This window comes from Tinamus guttatus, unplaced genomic scaffold (assembly GCF_059628265.1).
Source record: "Tinamus guttatus ecotype Peru unplaced genomic scaffold, ASM5962826v1 Tinamus_guttatus_pri_ptg000182l, whole genome shotgun sequence".
In the NCBI taxonomy this organism is placed as follows: domain Eukaryota; kingdom Metazoa; phylum Chordata; class Aves; order Tinamiformes; family Tinamidae; genus Tinamus; species Tinamus guttatus.
The window spans coordinates 70,840-92,679 of record NW_028288716.1 but is presented as its reverse complement, the minus strand read 5'-3'; the positions used below and the strand labels follow the sequence as shown (position 1 = coordinate 92,679).

The 21,840-nt window shown below is 40.6% G+C and overlaps 3 long non-coding RNA genes across 4 annotated transcripts; all 3 read left to right on the top strand.

The window, feature by feature from the left end:
- Window positions 1-1,947: 1,947 nt before the first annotated feature.
- On the top strand, window positions 1,948-7,011 carry LOC148594933 (uncharacterized). The gene is made up of 3 exons (XR_015913287.1): window positions 1,948-1,966; window positions 3,002-3,148; window positions 6,909-7,011. It is a non-coding gene; the product is annotated as an uncharacterized LOC148594933 (long non-coding RNA).
- Window positions 7,012-7,728: 717 nt separating this feature from the next.
- LOC148594932 (uncharacterized) lies at window positions 7,729-8,753 on the top strand. Its single transcript, XR_015913290.1, has 2 exons — window positions 7,729-7,829; window positions 8,660-8,753. It is a non-coding gene; the product is annotated as an uncharacterized LOC148594932 (long non-coding RNA).
- A 400-nt stretch (window positions 8,754-9,153) lies between these two features.
- On the top strand, window positions 9,154-10,464 carry LOC148594931 (uncharacterized). 2 transcript variants are annotated; one of them, XR_015913289.1, is made up of 3 exons: window positions 9,154-9,194; window positions 9,438-9,578; window positions 10,386-10,464. It is a non-coding gene; the product is annotated as an uncharacterized LOC148594931 (long non-coding RNA). The 2 variants fall into 2 exon arrangements; XR_015913288.1 differs by lacking the exon at window positions 9,154-9,194 and having other exon boundaries at window positions 9,423-9,578.
- The last annotated feature ends 11,376 nt before the right edge of the window (window positions 10,465-21,840 follow it).

The following is a 21,840-nucleotide window of genomic DNA, read 5'->3' as shown; positions in this document are numbered from 1 at the left end:
TTTCCAATCATACAAGTCACTAGAAGAGAATGGCCAGTATTGATACGTACGCTGTCCCTGAGGCCCTGTTGTTCCAATTGCTCTAACTGGGAAAGCTTGAGAGGTGCTTGACACACCTCCCTCATCTCCCCTTTGGTGAGATCGAGTCCCAAACGCTGGGCCCCTGTCTTCCCCTCCCTCCCTTCTTTGATCACTACTACTCACCTCCCTTTGTGCCTCGGGCGGAGGTGCGTAAGTGGGGGGTTATGCCCACTTTCTTCATCCAATATTTCTGGATATAAAGTCGAATCTGATAATACTGCCTTTTTCCCTTCATTTTTCATTAGGTAAATATCAACCTTTTCATCCTTTCCATTCCCCCCCACAAAAGGTTTCAACCATGGGGGTGGATGCAAAACCAAATCCTCCCAAGTGATTATATATGGAAATTGATCTGGGTGTCCCTCCGACCCAGGTCTCATTATTACCTCTTTTACTTTCCTTACCAATTCTAAATCTAAACTTCCCTCTCTTGGCCAGCCTACGTCAAAACTTGGCCACTCACTTTTACAAATTATCTCCCATCGGTTTTTATACACTTCTACAGATAACTCATGTGCCCGATGTTTAACATATCCAAAATGATTTAACATAAATGACAAGGGGGTGGATTTCCCTTGTCCCATTGTATCAAGCTCGTCACTTAAAGCCAAAATTAATACAACTGCCAGTAAACCAGTAAGGGCGATTATTAACAGAATTCGCCCTTCCCAAACCAGTCTCCCTTCGTCAAGGAGAAACGGTATACCCAACCAACCACCCTTCCTTTTCCTGGGAGTCTGAGGGACATCTCCCTCAGACTCCAGCCGACTATCCTTCGGTGCGTCCACCTGGATTTCTGTCGGCTTACTCCCTGAGGCCTCCCTTCCTCCCTTGACTTATTATCTTTCTCTATTTCTTCTTTCTTTCTCGTATTCGAATCCCGGACGAGCCCCCAAATGTTGGGTCTGGTTTTCGAATTGACGGAGAAAGAGGCAAACACCATCGATATATTGTGCTCTTTAATAATAGGAGAAAGATAATAAGTATTACCAGCTAGCTGGAGTCCGGGCTTTCCCACGCAGGGGTCACACCACGGACCCCGACTGCTTCGGTCATCCCTCTTTTATACTGTTCTTACCCCAAAAATGTTCCCCCTCCCATTTTCCTGTTCTTCTTTCATGTCAATGTTATCTATATTTTATTGCTGACTGGGACACCTGGATAGGCAACCCCTTCATGCAGAACATCCTGACTTGCCATTTATCAGGAGTCCTTGTATTTAAGCAACCCCTTCATGCAGAACATCCTGACTTGCCATATATCAGGAGTCCTTGCAGATAGGCAACCCCTCCATGCAGAGCCACCTGTCATGCCATTTATCAAGAGTCCTTGCACTTTGAGACTAAGTATTGACTAGCTTATTAGTACACTCTACATTAACTATTTAATCCTTACACTACAAAATAGACACAACCAATTTATGCCATTTAGCACAAATATGGAGGAAGAGGATACCATCTCAGGGGTTTTTGTCTTCATTGCATGGGCGTGACAGCAATGTTTATATAGGCCAGTGGTTTTCAGAGCCTAGTGCTACCTTTGTTGCTGTCATGGCTGAGTATTTTTAGGAACTGTGGGGCTTGTGACTCTTTTAATTTCTCTGGTTTGTTTAAGGCTATGCTTTCTGATCTGGAACCTGCTGATGCCTTAGGCTGCACAGTATGCACGGTATTGATAGGAGTATCGTTTTTTTGGTTGGTTGTTTTGCTAGCAAATGTTTAAAAGCAAATGCTTTACGATGTTGTAAAAAATATACTGTTGAATAATTTTAAGTTTTTTTTTTTAAATTGAAATTAAATCCAGTCCTCCCTTCTTGCTTTTGATGTCTTCTCTGCAGAGTACAGTCCATGATTTAACAGTTCATCATGCAACTCCTGAGGACCTAGTAAGTTAAGAAATTATTACTTCTCTTGTAGGTGATGTATTTGGTTACCTAGCATAAGAGTTTATTTATGGTGATATTTTTGTGGCAATACTTTTATCTCTCCTTGGAGCTTCTGAAAATATTGAGCTTTTAGTATTAGGTCTTTAATTTTAGTGTTTCACATCTACATCTATCCCTCTGACAACCGAAGTTTTTCAGTGTCCTGTCTCCATCAGGAAGTGCTATGTTTTTGTTTTGGTATTACCATTATAAAAATAAATAAGACCTCAGGGGATTATGGTAAAGTTACGTCTCATCTCTGCTGAAAGGACTGAAAAACATGTTTTATTCTGAGAATTTCTCTAAGGATATTCAGTTTTTCTTTAAACAATTTTACATAGTTTTTTAATAGTGAATGACTTGTTCTTTACAAAGCATAGCATAAGCATAAAAGCATGCCACTGTAAGTTTTGCTGGTAGCCCTCATTACCAGGATGGAATAGACAATACGAGCTGTTATTGATATAAATTTGTGTGTTTCGAGGACAGATGGAGGTGATGGGGGAGAGACTCGATTCCGTAAATGATCGGCTTGATAGGCTTTAACACGCACCTCACATTTAATTTATTACTCTTTAAACCGAACCTATCTATCGCGTTATTGGAGGAAGAGAGAGAATGTCACTGATTGACAGTGGTGTTAAACTAGGAGAATGCATTGTGTCTTTTTACATATCTCATAAGTTGGAGTGTTTAGTTTTCTCCTTTTACAGCAGAGAAAACTCTTGCTGATATAGGGTAAAGGAAAGCAGACTTTGCTTTTGTTATCTTTGGAGTAACTAAAATTTCTGTATTAATTTGGTTGGTACTAATCTAATGGTATTTAACGCTCATGGATGTTCATGAGGTGGTCTTTGATATTACCATGAAATTACAAAAAAAGCTGTTTAGTGAATGAGTGATAAAATCAGGAAAAAATACTTGTTAGCATTGCCCTGCTGCTTCTGCTTTAGGTTGTCCTTTGATTTTCAACTGTGTTCTTCAATATTTCTGTAGCTGCATCGTCATGAACTACATAAGTTGAAAAATAAAACACTAGTGCATCTGGAACTACAAGAAAAAGCATCAAAAAGAAATTGGGGGAGGCAAAAGCAGCTGGCTCCCGGTTCCTTGGAGAAAAGGAAACTAACTCTGATGCGTGAGGTGAGAGCAAAAGGTGCGCTTTCAGCCTAGGTCGTTTGCCAAAACACACAGAGCTGTATATTCCTGTATTGCCTTCTGTTCTAGTGAAATCTGCTCTTGCGCATAGGACAAATTTTGCTCTTCTTACTGGCTGACTGGATTCCAGATAGGCAGACAAGCTCCTTTTTCTGCATGCTGTGTGTTGTTTCTGTAAGGCAATGACCGGAACAGGCCACATGAAATCAGCAACTGTAGAACTCTTAAGATTTTGTTTGTTTGTTTTTGTTGTCTCTGTCATGTCTAGCACTGCAGTCCTGTTTGTGTCTTTTAACTATGCAAAAGAGTTCTTGTTCAGCCATGAACTGTGAAAAGATGAGCATTGTTTGTGCTCTTATGGTTGTCTCCCCTTCTCCTCTCCCTACCTATATATAGTTCATTGTGTGATGGAAATGTGGTGGGGGAAAGGTCTCTCTGCCATTGCTGGATTTAAACAGAGAAAAGGCAGAGCCATAAGGGCAAAAAGAATGAGGTAAGAAATCAGTAAAAAGAACCTGCTTAGAAGAAAAAATGACAAAACAAATGTTGAGGAGTTACAGTAGTTATCAGACAAGGTTGTCATTTGTGAGTCAAGCTGCTGCTTCTCTAGCTGGTTTGAAGCACTCTGACTGCAAGTGTTCATATTATTTTATTTGCTTTTGAATTTTTCATTACATCAGCAAACTCAAGCTTATCTAAGAGACCATAGCTTATCACTGCTTCAAATGATCGTTTTGAAGTCATCATGGAAGATGATTCCTTGCAGCATAGTATGAAAAACAATCTCAAAATATGTTATTCATGATCTTTCAGACCTCATCAACACTTGTTCAAACTGAGAACTTCTTTCACTTGGGAAGAATGAAAATTAAAAAGTATTTTGAAATACTTTGAATACTTTCAAATCCAATGATTTAGTAGTGCTGTAAGTGTACAGTGGGTTGATGATGAAAGACTTTTTACAAACTTTCAGCAATCTGTGAATTCTGAGAACATGAAAGCATAGCCCGAAACCAAATGGAATTACTTAGAAATAAACATCACGAACTAGATAGCAAAAATTCTGCTGTTATACAAAATCCCCTAATCCAATAGCAAAAGGTTCAATAATACTTCCATTCAGAAGCAAATTACATATCACAGAGCTAGATTAGATCAGTGCCTCTAAGAAGTAGTTGGATTAGATGACTTTTTAATTCAGATGTGAAACACATAGTTAGGAAAGTCTTCTGTATTTCTTGCCTTTTCTAATGCTGGTTTTAATGCACGTGTTTTTTAATTCCTCCTGAGTCTTTCTACCTCATATTTAAGAAGGAGCTTTTTATCAGCATACCCTGTTTCTGTTGAACCCTATTTTTGACTGAGAGAAAATGTACTTCTAGATCGGAAAAGAAGAGGAGATAATGTCAGACAAAATGAAACACACCTGGGTTTTGCTGTTAGAAACGCTGGCCTTTCCCTGTGTTCAGAGGAAAAGATGAGTGGAGAAGAGTCATATTTTTTTCCCTATCCTCATCTTAAACCCTGTTAGTTGGTGGGTCTTACCATTCAGAATAGCTGGGTAGACACTTCCTTCTGTGTCTTCCAGTACAGTTCAACCACTCTGGAGTGTCTGCTTGTCTGTCTCAAGTTGGTAATATCTTCTCAGTAATATTTACTGCTGTGAGAGCTCAGCCTTCTTAAGTCTCTTGACTTGTACTCAACTGCAGAAGAATGAGAAAGAAAACTAAGGAGATACTGCTATTAGTGGGTTTTTTTTCCCTTGTAGTTGAATATTGAAGCGAAAAGGCGTGAAAACTGTGAATGTAGGAGTGAAATAGTGTTTTTAATCTTCTGGAGCTTCTCCTAAAAATCTAAATGAACAAATAATTTGCATTTGTCTGTATAGCTGTGGATACTGAATATGTCATTACCAGACCAATTGTTTCTCTAGCAATGCTTCACTTTAAAATAACGTTATTGTATTACACTAAAGGGTTAGTGGTGAATGGTTTCCCATAATTGGGAAATTAAGTCTGAAATATAAGGGAATACTAGTGCCCCCTGGAAATTACAGTGAAATTAAACTAGGAGAAGATATGGCAAATGGAAAGACATGTAAATGGGCCTATAGAAATTATTAGATGGGTGATGTCACTTTATTCACTGCTGATTGTAAGCAAACTAATTTACCCTGGGAACAGTGCTCTAAAAATGTTCAAAATATGTTCATCAGGAGGAAAACTATCGGAAACTGCTGATGTTGAAAGAGACCTAGTATAGAGGGTGAAGACAAATTAATTGGTATTTTTTTTAACAGCCTTAGGTAAAAAGTCATGTTTTGGAGCAGGTGACCTCTTTCTTTCTGCAGGTCTGGAATGACTAAAATTCTGTGGCATTTTGGTATTAAACTAATAAACAAAAAACCTAGATGTGGTAAATATTGTGTAAAGTTGTGTAATATTGTGTTTAAAAACAAAAACTCTGAACAGTTACTTGGGAGACTGGGTTACATGAGGTAATTAGGGGACATGTATGTTTGCTGCTTTGCTACATTGGTTGTCAGGAAAAATGTGATCTATTGCAATGGAGTTCAGGCTCAGAAGATACGGAAGCAGTATATGGGACAACTTCGTGACCTAACAAGGCACAACAGAATGAGATGAAAACATGTGAAATGTTATTGCTAGAATTTTTTGAATGGGGCTGAATCTAAAACAGCAGACATAACAGTGGACACCGAAGGAAAATATCGATCTTTTATCTGGCAGCCTCAAAATTGGGTGCAGCCTCACTAGATGCAGTGATAAACTGGAGGTCATTTACATCTTTGATCTCCTCCTGGGTGTTTAAAAAGTAAAAACCACAAGCTGTGTATACAATTTTGCAATATTGCTCGTTGAAAGTTTGTACAAGAAACTAGAAGTGAAAGAGGAGTTTTGAGTTTTGCTCTGCCCACGGGAGCCGTTTCTCCAGACAGCTTCCATTAGTTCATAGTAGTTGACTGCCTTTTTCTTTAAGATCAGAAACCACCCTCCCTCCCTGCTTAAGCTGACCTGTCATGGTTCCAGTGGTGGACTTCTCTGGGAGAGAGAGACCTTGAATAGGTCCCTCTCTCTCTTGAAAGAAGTGGAAGCTCTTTAAGGCATCCTGTGTTACCAGATATAAGCATCTGTATTTATATCTTTTGAAGCTTTTATGAAGTTTTATGGCTTATTTTTCAGGCAAGCTTCTTTCATGCAGACCTGGCTGTTGAAAAATCCACCTGAACTGGTTTTGAATTTAATAAAAATAGTTGATGGATTTTAGGCGTCTGTCAGAGATAGATAAGTGTATGTCTCAACAGCATTGAGATCAAATGATTTGAAGCTGTGCACTGACTTTCCAGTCACCAGGTTTATGTCTTTATTTTGATGAGCATGTCATAAGTATCCAGCCTGTTCTTTGGGCGAGGTGTAGAAAAAAAGAGTGAGAGGAGAGGATTGGTTGTAATAAGAAAGAGTCAAGGCTCATGGGTAGCCCAGTTGTAATAATTGTTTATTCATCGTGTTTTTCAGAAAAACAAGGCGAATGATTGTATTCACTCAAAATGAAGCTTGGTCTTTTGATGTATCTTGAATAAAGATCTAATTGTGAAGTATAAACTTAGGAAGCATTGTAGTTTTGATTGTTCTTTTACTAACTGCTTAGAAGAACACTACCCAAAACACAAAGGAAAAATTAGTGGGCATAGTGTGAAATATTTCCTTATATGCTGTACTTTCAGATTCTCTCTGATCAGTACCAGTTGCAAGGTGTGCTGGAACAATCTGATCAGGTTATGGCTGTGGTAAAAGACTTATTTGGGGATGTTCCTCGCAGACGAACAGTTAAATCATCTCATCTGCATATAGTAGTACCCTTAAGATTTTTTTTTACTGTATTTTTTTCCTGGTGAGCTAAGATAGTAAATGGATCCAGTTGAATTTGGATGAAACACAAGTGAGTGAGTTGTAGCCCGTTATCTCACTGTATCAGTCTATTGTGAGATTTTTGGTCACTTATTCTGAAGCATCTGGTGCTTTACAGTTGAGTTACTAGCCTATGCAGAGCACTAGTTTGATCCACTGTGGTAATTGATTCACTGCTATGTGGGTTGAGCTTTTGTTCTTGGATATCCTTTAAGATTTACCAGTAAGTCATGAACAAGGCTTCTGTTTTTCCTAATCTGTCCTTTGAATACGTATGCTGCTGGAATGCAGGGATGGCAGTTTGCATATAAGACTTCAAGCTTAGAATCTTTGCTCTGTAGGCTTCCTTTCTCCTTTGCTTATAATGACTATTTCATCCTATATGCTTTTTTTCCATGCCATGCTTGTTTAAGCATGGAAGAGAGAAAGAAGCCCAGTACATGGCTGAATCTATTAAGATAACTGTGTCTGGTCTTTGGCAGTTACTCAAAAGTAACATACATCCTATGACCCTTTGTGTGCAGAGTGCACACACTTGTGTTTTTGGTATGAAGTCCTGATAGAGACTGAGTCCTTCCTGTATCGTACTTTCCTATTTTTGTATGATTCCTCCAGGGTTCCCCAATGTAACAATGGCTCCTAAAGGTGGCCTAGACTCTTCTGAAGGACACATCGTGCAAAAATGTGATCCTTCCACTCAGCTTTCCATCCTTAGCAAATCTGTCATGGATTCCCAGGTAACGTATGCTCAGTTCCATGCACGTCCTGTGGTGTGTGTGGTGGTGTTTTTTTGCGCAAAAAAAAAAAAGATATTCAGAGGAAAGCATAGTGAAACCTTTCTTCTGTGTATTGTATGCCATGTTGATCATATACAGGAAAAATTACATTAAATGGAAGTGAATTTATTCTTTTGCGAGTCTGAGAATCTAGATTTTTGAATTTCTTAACCTGTGAGTAGGAGAAACAGACAGTCTCTTTTAAATAGTGGAATTTTCAGAAAGAGAACAAAGTAATTGCAGACTGAAGAAAACACTCTTGTGCCACTTAATTAAAGTTTGGTATGTGATATGCAGGACTGCATATTATTCTGGTTGCTTTTATATATATATAGAATGTAAATATAATTATACAGACCTAATTCCATTTTTTTCTTTAGCTTTTAAAATAAAATGACAGAAATTTTAGAAATGCTATAATTCAGGTTGCTTTTTCCATCTTCTTGCTGTTCTTCCTCTGTGTTTGTTATGGTGCAAGCCTTTAAACTTTCTTTCATTTTTTAAATACTGCAGTATGCATGGCCTTTCTTATCTAAATAAAATACTGTATTTTGAACTTTGCCTTGTTGTCTTCTTTTCTGACACAATTGTCAATATTGATATTTCTCAGATACCATGTACTTCCTCAAACTTTCCTACAGAGATGTGCGTTTTTAGCTTTATTTTGGAAATGGGGAATGCTTATTTCCTTGAAGTACTTTAATGAAAAATAAACAAATTGGTATTTCTTCCTAAAAACAGTTTGAAATTGCTGAAATCCCTATGCTTTTATTTGTTGATTCCTACAAAAGGTTATTAATGAGGTGGAAGAGGAAACATCATCCATCTGTCAGTCAGATGATGAGCAGCAGGACTCTCTTGATTTCAAATCCAGCACCAACTCTGACAGGTCAGTGCAAATATATTAATTCAGGTTTCTATCTTAATGTTTGAGGTAGACAGAGTTAAAAGGATACTATATGGGAGCGGTTAGTTACTTTTTCTTTTCCTTCATGAATTATAGGTATGTTCTTGACCATAATTCCAGAGAAAGCCTTCATGGTAATCTGGAGACTCTTTGTGAATGGGGAACTCATATTAGCAGTTAGAGGTACTTTAAAAATCTTTGTTTAAATAGTAAATTCTACTTACAATCACATTATTATCATGTTACAATTTGCTGTTACACTTGTTTTGAATGTAGACTATTCCGATCATTGAGAGAAGAAAATTCTTCAGGGAGTTCTCAGTTATATTCTGAACAGGAAATGAGAAAAAACATATTATCACAAGAAGTAAATGTACCTTTGACTCCAACAACTACTGCTTCTTTGCTGGAACATTCAGGTTGGATTTGCCAAAGCGCAGGCTCTCAAGGAATATTAAGCTGCTAACAGGATCTTATATGGAATTCTTTTTGGTGCCGGTGGATGATGGATGGAGATGTGTTAATCTAGTTCAGATGAATTTCTAAACCAAAAAAAGGGCATTATTTCCATGTAATTACTTTGAAACATTTTGCTATTGGGACCCTTCCTGGTGTATTTTATGTGTTTGTTTGTTTGCTTATTTGTTTTGTTTTTAAATCAGCCCTCAATGCTACCACTGACGTCAAGAGAATTCATTCAAGGCTTCTGAACAAAGAGGGAGAAGAGACTGTGGACCCCACTTACACTGTGAAACAAGTGCTGAACCCAGACTCAAGGAAACAAAAGCAAATTTCGGGAAAAGGTGCAGTACTTTTAAAAATAACGTGCCTGTCTTTGACCAAGATATTTAGGTATGGGAAAATGTAGATTGAAAGGGACGTATGGAATTCTTCTGGTCAGACTTCTGCTAACAGCATGTCAAACTCCAAAGTTTGATTAGGTTGCCCAGGGTTTTGTCTAGCTGAGTTTTGAAGGCCTCCAAGGGTGGGTATTCCATAGGCCCTTCGGGCAATGTATTCAAGCGTGGTCTGCATTTTCATTGACAAAACAAAGTCCATGGGATGCTGGGAACCATATATATGGCTCTTTAATGCTGCCCATTTTGTTGCTAGCCATACTGTTCTCTTCTCTTTGGTGCTTTCATGCTCCTAAGTAATCTTGCCTTTGCTATGTTGCCCAGATTTAATATGATTTTCAATTTACTTAATGAACGTATGTTTACATATGGGGATTGACATCGAAAACAAAGCAGCTAATCATTTTTCACTGGTAGTTCATCAGAAGACTGTTTCTGTACTTTTAACTGAGAAGAATGAAAGTATAGCAGGTATCTATTAAAGTTAAAGCAGGAAACCATGATTCTCAGAAGGCAGTAGTATGTTGTCAGAAAAAGTGTTTTTGTTTGTTTGTTGTTTTATTTTCTGATCATCTGAAGATAATTTAAGTGACTGGGGAGATATTTTTGATGATCTGTTATAGTTCAGGGCCAGAGAGCACCTCTCCTTGGACTTGCTTCAACAAAGATTTAATGGGATTTCATTGAAATTACAAGCTTTCTGTATGAGTTGAAATTTCAAGAAGTTTCAAGGACTTTTTTCCCTTCCTTTAGTGAAAAGGAAGCAAGCTGCACAGAACTCTTCCAGACAGAGGATGGGTGATAATCATGGAAATTCATTTCCCCTTGACCTTCCAAGGGACAGTAAATCCAGCCTGGATGTTCTCAATTGCATGATAAGCAAAGCAGAGCATGAGCTGAAGGAATATGAGCGATGTACAGGCTGTGAGGTTCAGGAAGCTCGGAGAAATTAAGGCCTCTCTGGATTTACCTTGTCTTTGGTGAATGCTCTCTGTCGTTTAATGCGCTATATCAAAGAGGTGAGAAGACTTTGAATTGCCTCTGTAGAGTGGTAATAAGAGGTAATACATTTCTTCTAGCAATAGGTATTCGTAATGAATTCCATGGCAGGAGTCCTCTGCCATGGAAGTCTCCTGGAGCTAACAGCAGGACTTACTAATTAAAATAGTCTTAAAACTCACTGCTTAAATATGTACTGAGTTGCAGCATGTTATTAACTATGACTTTGTTCACAAAACACTTTTCTTCCTTGTCTTTTCTCTGCAAGTGGGGCTTTTTTTTTTGTTTTTGTAAATATCCTCTCCCTTATCTGAAAAGCAAAGGTCATGACTCTTTCTCAGTGGCAGATGGAACAAAAGTGACTGAAGCAGTGGCCGCTACTAGCTGCCTGTTCTGCTGTTCTTTATCGCAGTGGGATGGCTTAAAAGATGTGTAGTGGCTCCTGAGTTGCTGCAAGGTGTGTTTGCATATGACATTGTGCATGACAATGTTAATGACATTGGTTCTGGCTTCCTTTAATACCCAGAGCTGTAAACTACAACAAAAGTTGTCATATTATGTTTTTAGTCCCCACAACTAGAAGCAGCCAGCAGAGTGGCAGGACCAACAGCTGAATTTGGTAACTCTAACGTGATGTTATAACGTCGTGTGTTTATTGAATGCTGTGACTCAGAGTGTCTTCTGCTGTTACGTTTTAAGATTTTCCACCTCCAGTCTGAGTGTAAGATTTTTCTCTTATCTTCTTTCTGTTGTCTCAGCCCGCATTCTGGATGCACTCTGTGTTTATATTGGAAAGTTTCTATTATACAGTGCTTCTCTTTTGGAAGGTGTTAGCCAGCTGTTGCCTTCTGCAAAACTCATCTTGCAAGTGCCTAAAAACTTAGGTGCCATTAGAAAATCTGAGTTTTCATCTCTGAAGCAGATGGAAGCATCCTCAGATGGAAGGAAGGGGCAAGGAGGAGGAGGAAAACCTTTCAGAAATTTCAAGATTTATATGCTGATAATCACAGCTGATCATTAAAGATCCATACAGTAATTTTCCACTGGTAACTACAAATTAATTTCATTGAATAACATTGATTAACTTCTATTCTGAGCTATCAGTTGGAGAGGTTGTATTTGTATAGTGTACTGCCGAAGTATGTTTACAGAAAAAACTTAAGTACCGTCCAAAATTTTTGATGACTTCAGCGTCCTGGAAAGCAGTTTTATATACCATTTTTTCTCCTCCCCCGCTCCACCTTGCCTTTAAAGGGAAATGTCTGTTTAATACTAAGACTGACTAAGCTAGAGAAAACATGGAAGAAAATATACAGCCAAGTCATAGGTGGTTTATCAGTATAGTTGTACAAGCTTTTTCTAAGTTATCTTCCATTTCCTTACTCAAGAAACACCTTCTTGAAAATATCGTTGTCAGCAGGATGCTCTTCAAACCATGGCAAATAGAACAGCTGTAGTGACTAAACTCGTTTCAAGTTGCAGTTCGAAATATATCATGAGACTGTCATAAAATTATAAGAGAGAAGCAATATTTGAGCATCTCTTTTTCCTTCCTCTCCATGCTAACTTTAAAAGAAGACAGTATTAGATCTTTAATTTCTCTTTTAATTCCCAAAACTACTCCCTATCAGGCAGTCATCCCGCTCTTAAAAGCAACTGTTGAAATTCAAGGTTCTCAGGCTTCTTAGTAAAATTACATATCAAATAGATGCAGATTCAAGGCAATGGAGGTTTTTTTTATCTTATCATGTTTTCTTTATCTTGGACAAGAACCAGAAAATGGCTGGCTGGTTTGTGGTATGCTTAGAGGAGGTATATCTGCATGTCTTTGCCCTGTGACAGCTCTTGCATTTTTTCTTTGTCTCTGCACCAGAAAAGAACACTCTAACTGCATTTCAGGCTCTCTTGTGTTTTGGAGGCGGAATCAGGAATTCCTTGAAGCATATGCAGACAACCATTTGGGGAAGAGCTCCATTTACTTATTCTGATTTGTCTCTGTCATTCTGTAACCTCCACTCCCTGTTAACTACAGCAGTCCAAAAAGTCATGTACTTTTTCCTGTCTCTGAGCAAACAGGGTCTTTTGTGCAGGAGAAGGCCTGTCTACTACAGCAGCCTCTGTTGAAATCAGAGTTTGTTGTTATTTTTTGAGGGCAAGAGGTTCTTCACTATAAGGTCCTTTGCCTCAAAAAACAGGCTTTTGGTCAAATACTTAAACCATCTATATGGTGAAAAGCATTAGAAAACAAATGCCTTTATTCGGTCAAGCCTGTATTCATTAGTGAGCTGAGGGAACTTAAAAATCCACAGGAGTATCTTTCAATAAGCCTTTTATTACTATTGAGGCTGAAGCCTTCCTGACTGGGAATGTTTCACCCAACAAAATAATTAGTCAACTATGACTAGCAGATGTTCCTGACCCCTTTCAGGAGCATGTCTTTGAAAGCTGTTCGCGATTTTTGAAATGGCATCCAAGCCTGTGGGTATTGTCATTTTATTTCAGCTTTCTATCTTCAATTAGTGTTGTATTCTGCACCTACCAAACACGCTTTCATTATTTGTAAGATTGCTTGAGTCAAACCAGTGCTGCCCATGACTAGGAAATTTGTTCTCTAAATAAGGCACCTCTCCATGTGTCCATCTGTGGAAATTTCTTAGTAGTGATATCAACATGCAACAGGATCTTAGGGAGCAACAGATTTAGGGAGCAACAGATCTTAGGGAGCAACAGATTTCCCTAAATATATATGTGTATATATGTGTGTGTGTGTGTGTGTGTAAATTCTGCTCTTAAAGAGTTCCATCTCTTTCTTAGTTGTTGCTTGGTGTCCTGTTTCCAATTTCTCTATAGTCCTAATCATTACCATTTCTTCTTCGTGAGCAGTGGTTGTAAGGCAGCTTCTTTCACTGCAGCACCAACAAGGTTATTTCTCATAGTTACATTGCAAGTGATCTGTTGGTGAGCCTTCTGATACAGGATTGCTAACTGCAAAGGTTTTTCCAAAACCTGCAATAACTCTAAAATCTAGGCCTGATGAGGCCACATCTGGAGGACTGTATCCAGTTCTGGGCTCCCCAGTACAAGAGGGATGCGGAGCTGCTGGAGAGAGTCCAGTGCAGGGCGACAAGGATGATCAGGGGCCTGGAACATCTGCCCTGTGAGGAGAGGCTGAGAGAGCTGGGCCTGTTCAGCCTGGAGAAGAGAAGGCTGAGAGGGGATCTAATCAGTGTATATAAGTACCTCAAGGGAGGCAGTGAGGAGAATGGTGCTGGCCTCTTTTCCGTGGTGGCCACTGATAGAACTAGAGGAAACAGCCAGAAACTGAAGCATCAAAAGTTCCACAGGAACTTAAGGAAAAATGTTTTAACAGTGAGGGTGACAGAGCGCTGGAACAGGTTGCCAAGAGAGGTTGTGGAGTCTCCTTCTCTGGACATCTTCAAAACCCAATGCGCTTGGACACAGTCATATGCTCCACACGCTCTAGGAGACCCTGCGTGTGCAGGGTGGTTGGACTAGATGACCTCTAGAGGTCCCTTCCAACCTTAAGCATTCTATGATTCTATGATCTGAATGGGCTATTTGATGTCCTGCTGCTGTCAGAAAATTCCCTCTCTCCAAATTATTCCGGTTGCAAATACTACTCTAAAAGCATGTTTTGAGTGTGTAAACATATTAACATTTAATTAATTATTCATTACTATAATACATGCTTGGATTAAAGCTATCAGTTCTACTGCCCGCGCTCCAAAATCCCCTGGAAGTGATCTAGCTTGCAGTACTATATATTCTGACAGTTATTGCGTACTCTGCAACCCTTTGACCCTTTTCATTGTATGACAATTCATCACAGACAATATTAAATAAAAATTGTGCAGGGACTCTTTTTTCACAGTAGGCAGAACAAATTTTGGCCTCAAATCTATGGTTTCCAAGCAACTGTGAAATATTTTTACTTTGGGTTGTAGTATTTTTGGTAACAAGGTATCTGGGTTTAGCTCATCACGCTATTCTAAAACCACATTTGGCTCAGTGAGCAAAGCTAGCTCATACGAATGTAAATGTTGATGGGTAAACAGCAAATGACCCTGTTGAGTGATGGCCATTTTCACTGTATGAGGCACTATTACAGTTAAGTGAAGTCAGAGCAATATTCCTCACCTTCTCAATTGTTAGAGCCATTGCTGGTACAACCATAGCATGCCCGATCATTCCTTGAAATACTGGATCCGGTTGTGCTGAATAATAAACTATGGCATGCCAGTCCTGTAACTGCAAAGTGAGTACATTACTACCCTATTGTCATCTACCCAATGGTGTTTGTTTAGTGGTTTTGACAGTGCTATAATTTGTAAATCCCTTTTTAATAATCTTGTCAGGGGAACCAGCAAAACCCTGCAGTAGACTGCTCCATGTATACTGTTGTCTTTTCCAGCTAAAGGCAAAAAGGAGTGAGACTTTATGTGCTGGTATGCAAAAGAAAGCTGCTGTTAGATCCAAAACAGTAAAGCAGCGTGCATCTGAGGGAATTTGCATTAGGATTTGGATCAGATCAGGGACCACAGGATGTGGTAGATGCATTATTTTAATATTGCTCACAAATCTTGTACAAAATGGTATACCATTTTTCCCCTTGGGTCCAATTTTGATTTCCTGACAGGCAATACAAGGGTGTTACAAGGGCAAGTACATCATACTATAATCTGTTCTTAATCAAATCAGCAATCAATTCCCTGGTCAGCATCCTGGGAAAGAGGTCACTGTTTTGTGGCAGGTCAATTGCACCGTTTTACAAAACTTGTCATAGGTCCTGCTGTGTTCAGCAGTGCTGTTTCATTTCTGGACTTTGCCCAAACCTTTTCATGAACATCTTTTAGAGCCCTAATGGTGCACCCACCCCTGTCATCATCTGGCCTATTATTTTTGGCAGTTTCAATATAATGCCTGCACTGCCAAATACAATTCTCACATAGTTTTCCTGATATCTCTCTTCCTAAAAGGTAATTGGGCAGTTTTCCATTCTAGCAGGCAGATGTTATAACTAGGTACCATTTTCTATTAATAGAAATAGTAGTCTTGAGAAATTTAGTGTGTCTTTTAATACCTTGTACTTGTATTTTCTCCAGACTCAATTTTCCTGAACAGGTAGTTAGCATGGAATAAGTAGCCCCGGTATCTACTAAGAACTCTAGCTTATAGCCATTAATTCTTACTGGAGTCCCAGCTCTGTCTCCTAACACTAATTGGCACACTACTGATGCTTCAGTTTCCCCTTCTTTAGATCAATCCTGGGGATTATGCCGCAAAAATTTCGCCATATCTTCTGCACTTCTATGATCCTGTGGTCTCCAAAACTCCTCTCGTCTGGGGCTGAAGGGGACAATCTCTTCTCCAGTGCCTCTGTTTCATACAATACGCACAGTGATGTGGGTTCACCAGCCCTCTACCTATTCATACACCTCTGTTACCCTTCCCCTTTGACCTCATCCTTTCACATCCATTCCCCTCCTTTTCATCCTTGGAATTCCTCCTAGTGATGCTGTCAACATATTCACTCTGTCCTTCTTTCGTCCTTCTTTCTCATTCTCTTCTTTTTCTGATCTTCATATATGTAAGTTAATCTTCATATATGTAAGTTGCTAACAGTAGTAACTCTTGTAAATTCCCTCCCTGTCATTCTGGAGCATGTTTTCTGAAATACTCTTGTCTCTCCAGTGCCTCTTGGTGCACAAATGGACCCCCAGTCTTCCATTAAAATTTTCCATAGTCATCCTTCCATAACATCATAGGGCTTCCCTCAATTCCCAAAATCACTCTGGTGTTGCTCAGACTTTTGCCTTACTTCCCAGTTAGTGCCTGTTTGCCCTGCAGCTCTTATTGCTAAAACTAGATTTTGGCATGCCAGTCATTTGCACTGTAATCCCAATTCAGATTGGGATGTGGCCAAGGTTGTCGGTTTCCATCTTGAGCTGGTGACCCCCCGTCCTTTTCCAATATCCATTCTCTATTCCTTGGCTGAAATATCTGTTGTAACAATATTTTAACATCCTCCCTACAACAGTTATATCCCTATCCTACTGTAGAAAACAGTCTGCCTGCCTTCTCCAGGGCTTCCCTCACCAGGGCATTTGCTGTACACGTTGAACTTGATCTTCCGGAGCCCACAGCTGCTGAATTTAGGCACGTAATATCAGTGCAGGAGAGGCTGCTGGCCTAGTGCAGTTAGTGGCCCCACAGCTGGGTTAGGAGTCACAATTCCAATTGTAAGAGCTTGCGAAGAACAGATTGATTTCCTGCAGGAAGAGACGGGTATAAAAGTTTGAGCAGAAGCAGATTCAGGTGCTGAGGGGGAGCAAAAGCCAAGGCTTTTACTTGAATCTTTCAGCATTTGCTACCTAAGCATATGTTTTACTTTACTTGAATCTCTGAGTCTCCCTGGATGCTTTAAATGCCCTCTTATCCCAAATTCACCAGTATACTTGATGAGGTTTACATTTCTCTTAATGCAAGAAGGTCAACCTACCCGTATTGAATGAACCATCCTGAGGCAACAGCTTGGAGGGTATCCCCTCAAGTCTGTAACGGCCATTCTTCCTGACAGAGGGTAATTGCTCTACCCTTACTGAGGCCTGAAGTATCACAGAATCACAGAATGGTTGAGGTTGGAAGGGACCTCTAGAGATCACCTAGTCCAACCCCTTTGCTCAAGCAGGGACACGATCTCGAAGATCTCTCAGAGGAGACTCTACAACCTCTCTGGGCAGCCCTGTTTCAGGGCTCTGTCACCTGCACGGTAAAGAAGTTCTTCCGCACATGGAGATGGAACTTCCTGTGTTTCAACTTGTACCCATTACCCCTTGTCATATCACTGGTCACCACCGAGAAGAGTTTGACCCCATCCTCTCTTCAGATACTTATACATCCCCTCTCATTCTTCTCTTCTCCAGGCTAAATAGGCCCAGATTATGTAGTTTTTCCTCATAAGATAGATGCTCCAGTCCCTTAATAATCTTCATTGCTCTACACTGGACCCTCTCTAAAAGCTCCACGTCTCTCTTGTACTGGGGAGCCCAGAACCACACACAATACTCTAGATGCAGCCTCACCAGAGCTGACGACAGGGGCAGGATCACCCCCCTTGACCTGCTTGCAACACTCCTGCAGGTCAGGATCCCATTGGCACATTCTTGGCCTGTAGTCAACTTGTTGTCACCCAGGACTCCCAAATCCCTCTCCATGGCACTGTTTTCCAGCAGGTCAACCCCTAATCTGTACTGGTGCCTGGGGTTATTCCTGCCCAGGTGCAGGACCCTGCACTTGTCCTTGTTGAACCTCATGAGGTTCTTCTCCGTCCCAACTATTCAACCTGTCTAGGTCCCTCTGAATGGCAGCACAGCCCTTGGGAGTGTCAGCCACTCCACCCAGTTTCATATCGTCTGCAAACTTGCTCAGGGTGCACTGTCTGCCCTCATCCAAGTCATTGATGAACAAGTTGAACAGCACTGGGCCCAGTACTGACCCCTGGGGAACACCACTGACCACAGGCCTCTGACTAGACTTGGCCCCATTCATCACAATCCTCTGAGCTCTGCCATCCAGGCAGCAATCCACCCCACTGTCCATTCATCTAACCCACACTTCCTGAGCTTCCCTATGAGGATGTTATGGGAGAAGGTGTTGAAAGCCTTGCCGAAGTCAAGCTAGACAACACCCACTGGTCTCATCTCATCCAGCCAGCCAGTGATATCATCACTGTGTTCTATTGCAGCACCAACATTTGGTCATACTGAAGGCAAACCAGTTGTTTTTCAGAGGTTTGTCAACGCATTTCTGCAGGTGCAATTTATTTAGTGCCTTTGAGTGAAAATGTAACAGGCTGCCCAGAGAGATTGTAGGGTCTCCTTCTTTGGAGATACTCAAAACCTACCTGGATGGGATGTGCTCTAGGCGTCCCTGCTTGAGCAGGGCAATTGGACTAGATATCTAGAGGTCCCTCCAAACCTCAACCATTCTGCGATTCTGTGATTCAGAGGTGTACTTTCAGCCTGCCAGAGATAAATCTATGCTTCCAAGGACACAGTTAGATGGAGAGGTGAAGTTTAAAAACATTTGTTGAATGAAAAAATCATTTTGATGTATCTGAAACAGATCCGTTCCAGATATCTTGTTTTGATCGCAGCTGTTTTTTCTTGATCGCGTCATTCCACATCTCATGGAGGTTTCTAAGTTTTTTTTTTTTTGTTCACAGGAATGGGGCAGGGATCCTAAGTGGACAGAGTGAGAAGAACTGGAAGATGACCTCTGGTTTGCTTAGTGTATCTGTCAAGAAAGCAAGGATATTGAAAACCTCTTGCATCTTCTTGTGTGCATACTACTTCCTAACTACTAGGGAACCTAAAATAATTTCAAGGCAAACATGTACAGAAGCATGATGTAAAACTCGGCGGACAGCAGCTTTGTTTTGCACATAGCAGGCTATTTGCAGGCACTGTCTCCCAAAGCAGTGGTAGAGATGTTAATACTTGAAAATGAGATACAAGGGAGTAGGGGAGGAGGAAAGGGCATGGTGTAGGATACACAGCTTCAGAGCAAACTGCTGCATATAGTCAGTCAGTGTTCTGCCTTCCAAGAATGATTCTGCCTGTGTTTTGCTGGAGCTTTACTCCTCTCCTCTGCTTCCAACACAGCCAGCAGTGGTGGCCTTGCTGAGCAGAGCTCAGGGGAGTGTCACAAAGTTGTGAAGTCTTTTGCTCTACTGGGCACGTTATCCAGCTGTTTTTCCTTAGGTGGCTCGTCACAGTAGTGGCCCATCTTGGGAAGGGAAACATTTTCCCTTCAGTGTCTCTATGTGATGACCCAGGGCTTAATGTTAGGAAACAAGCAGATAAACAAAAAAGAAGGGAGAGAAGCTGATAGGGGAGGTATGCTATGGAAAGAACAGATCAGCCAGAGCAAAGTAATCTGAGTGGATCTGATAGGCATTTTTAACAATACAAACAGGAAAGAAAAAATGAAAAGAAATTAAAATAAAACAAAGTAAAATGCTATAGTGTTACTTCATCTAGTATACACAGGGGCTTCTCAAATTTGCAAGGAGATGAAAATGATAGTGTTTCCACACCCTGAATGTACAGGGGACCCTGAACCTTATAACTCCCCCAGGTTAAGGGGAGTGGAGGGATACTCACAGTCCGACTGGAGGAGTTTGTCAGGTATCATTTCCAACCCCTGCTCAACTTGTCACTGCCAGACTCTGTCCTTTGTGCCTGTTGCAGTTTGATGAGGGGACAAATTTGGCAAGAGGTGAATCCCCTTGCGTTCCAGCCGATCCTCAAAGGTTACAAGGACTGGAGGCAGCTGGAGTCATCTCTTAATAGGGATACCAAATAATGTGCTAACTATAGGCCCAACTCCAGCAGTACCGGATTCACAAAGAGTCTGCCAACTACCTTCAAAACTGCCTTCAAAACAGCAAATCAAGTTCACAAATAGTATGATCAGCTATAGCCCTGACTCTGGCAGTACTGAGTTCACAAGCAGTCTGTCGACTGTAGGTCCAATTGCCTTCAAAACAATAGTCAAGTTCATGAATAGCGCAATTTATTCAAATGCAACATTTACAAAGCAGGCTTTGGTGTCAGTATAGGAAATTCTCTACTACAGTGTGGGGTTTTTAGCTAGTGCCTAGTGTACAAATGCGCAATCATCACTCACCCCAGAAATGGGAGAGGGCTCTCAACCTCGAAGAGTCTGCTCAGGCGGCATCCTGACCTGAGGGGAGGAAAGAGGTTCAGCCCATCGAGTGATCCAGAAGTTACAAAGGAGTCTTCCCTCTCTCCTCTTCCTTCTTTCCTTTCTACTTCCTTCTCTCTTCCTACTATTTCCCTCCTTAGTTCACCTTTTATATATTTTCTTTTACATTCAGGTGGAGCTTGAGTGACTCTAGTCATACTTACTTTTGTTATTGGTTGGTTTAAAAAGTCTCTCAAGTTAATCAAGAATCTAGAGAGCATGCTCAGTGAGCAGTGGTCGTTTCTTGGAAACAGGTAACTTTTGGAAATGGGGGTGTGTATTGATAGTATAATGAGATTAGAATGTTAGAATCGTTAGAACAAAGTCCATTGAAGGGACTGATCTGCCACCATTGTTGGCCCAGCACCAGACATCTTAACCATCTGTGGTAAGGTTTATCAGCTGCATGGTAGGACCAGATTGCCACCTTTGCAGGGAGTACAACAGAGTTGGGCCACAGTGTCTTCGCTCTGCTCCACCCTCTATTCCCTCATCAGCTGCATGGCACCATCAGATTGCCACCTCTGCAGGGCAGCCAACAAAGTCTGGCCATGGTGTTTCCATTCTGCTCCACTGTTCATTTACTCTTACTAGTGTGTGCTAGGAGGGCAGACTGTGTTGCCAAGGGAATCATGGAGAAGTAGATTCCATACATACCAACCATCCTGGAAGTGGTAACGGTCTCCCACCTCAAGCAAGCCTCTGCTAGTTTTTCTCTGATTTCCTCTTTCTAGCAATTCTCTCACAATATTCACAATTGTGACTGTAAGGGACTGGAAAGGAGTACATGACTGTGCTATAGTCATCCTTGCAAGGTGGTCCTTCAGGGATCTTCAGGGGAGTTTATCTCATTATCAAGCGCTTTGCAAGTGTTTCAGTTCTTTAGTGAGTTGGTTATTTGAAAATGTTAACAAAGGGGACTGCCCTGACTCAACAAGACCTGAAGTCTTCCAAAGTCTTTTTTTTTTTTTTTCCAAAGCCAGCAATTCCCCAGGCATTATAAGGCTTTGTAGACCCCATTGTATCTTAATTTGGGTCCCTGCCAATCATCTTTGTTCCCAAGGGCTCTCTTAATTCTTCTCCAATATTGGGGCTGATTAGGTGTCCTTTTCCAAGATGGCATAGTGTATGTAATCCCAAGGTTATTGGGATACTTTCATTGTTATATGACTGTCATGTGGTTCATTGCCTGTCTCCAAGGACGCACATGCCCCACCCAGGTGCCAAAATGCTATATTTATCACACCCTTGAATTTCATTTCTGCAAAAATGTTGTAACTTAAAAACTTGCTTAACAAAAACAAACAAAAAAGTAAACTGTCGTTTTCACACTTGAATTTCACACCACACAAGTGGTGTTGCGTTATATTTATGGGTCTGTCTAAACACCAGTTAACTGGGAAGATATTCCTCCAATTCC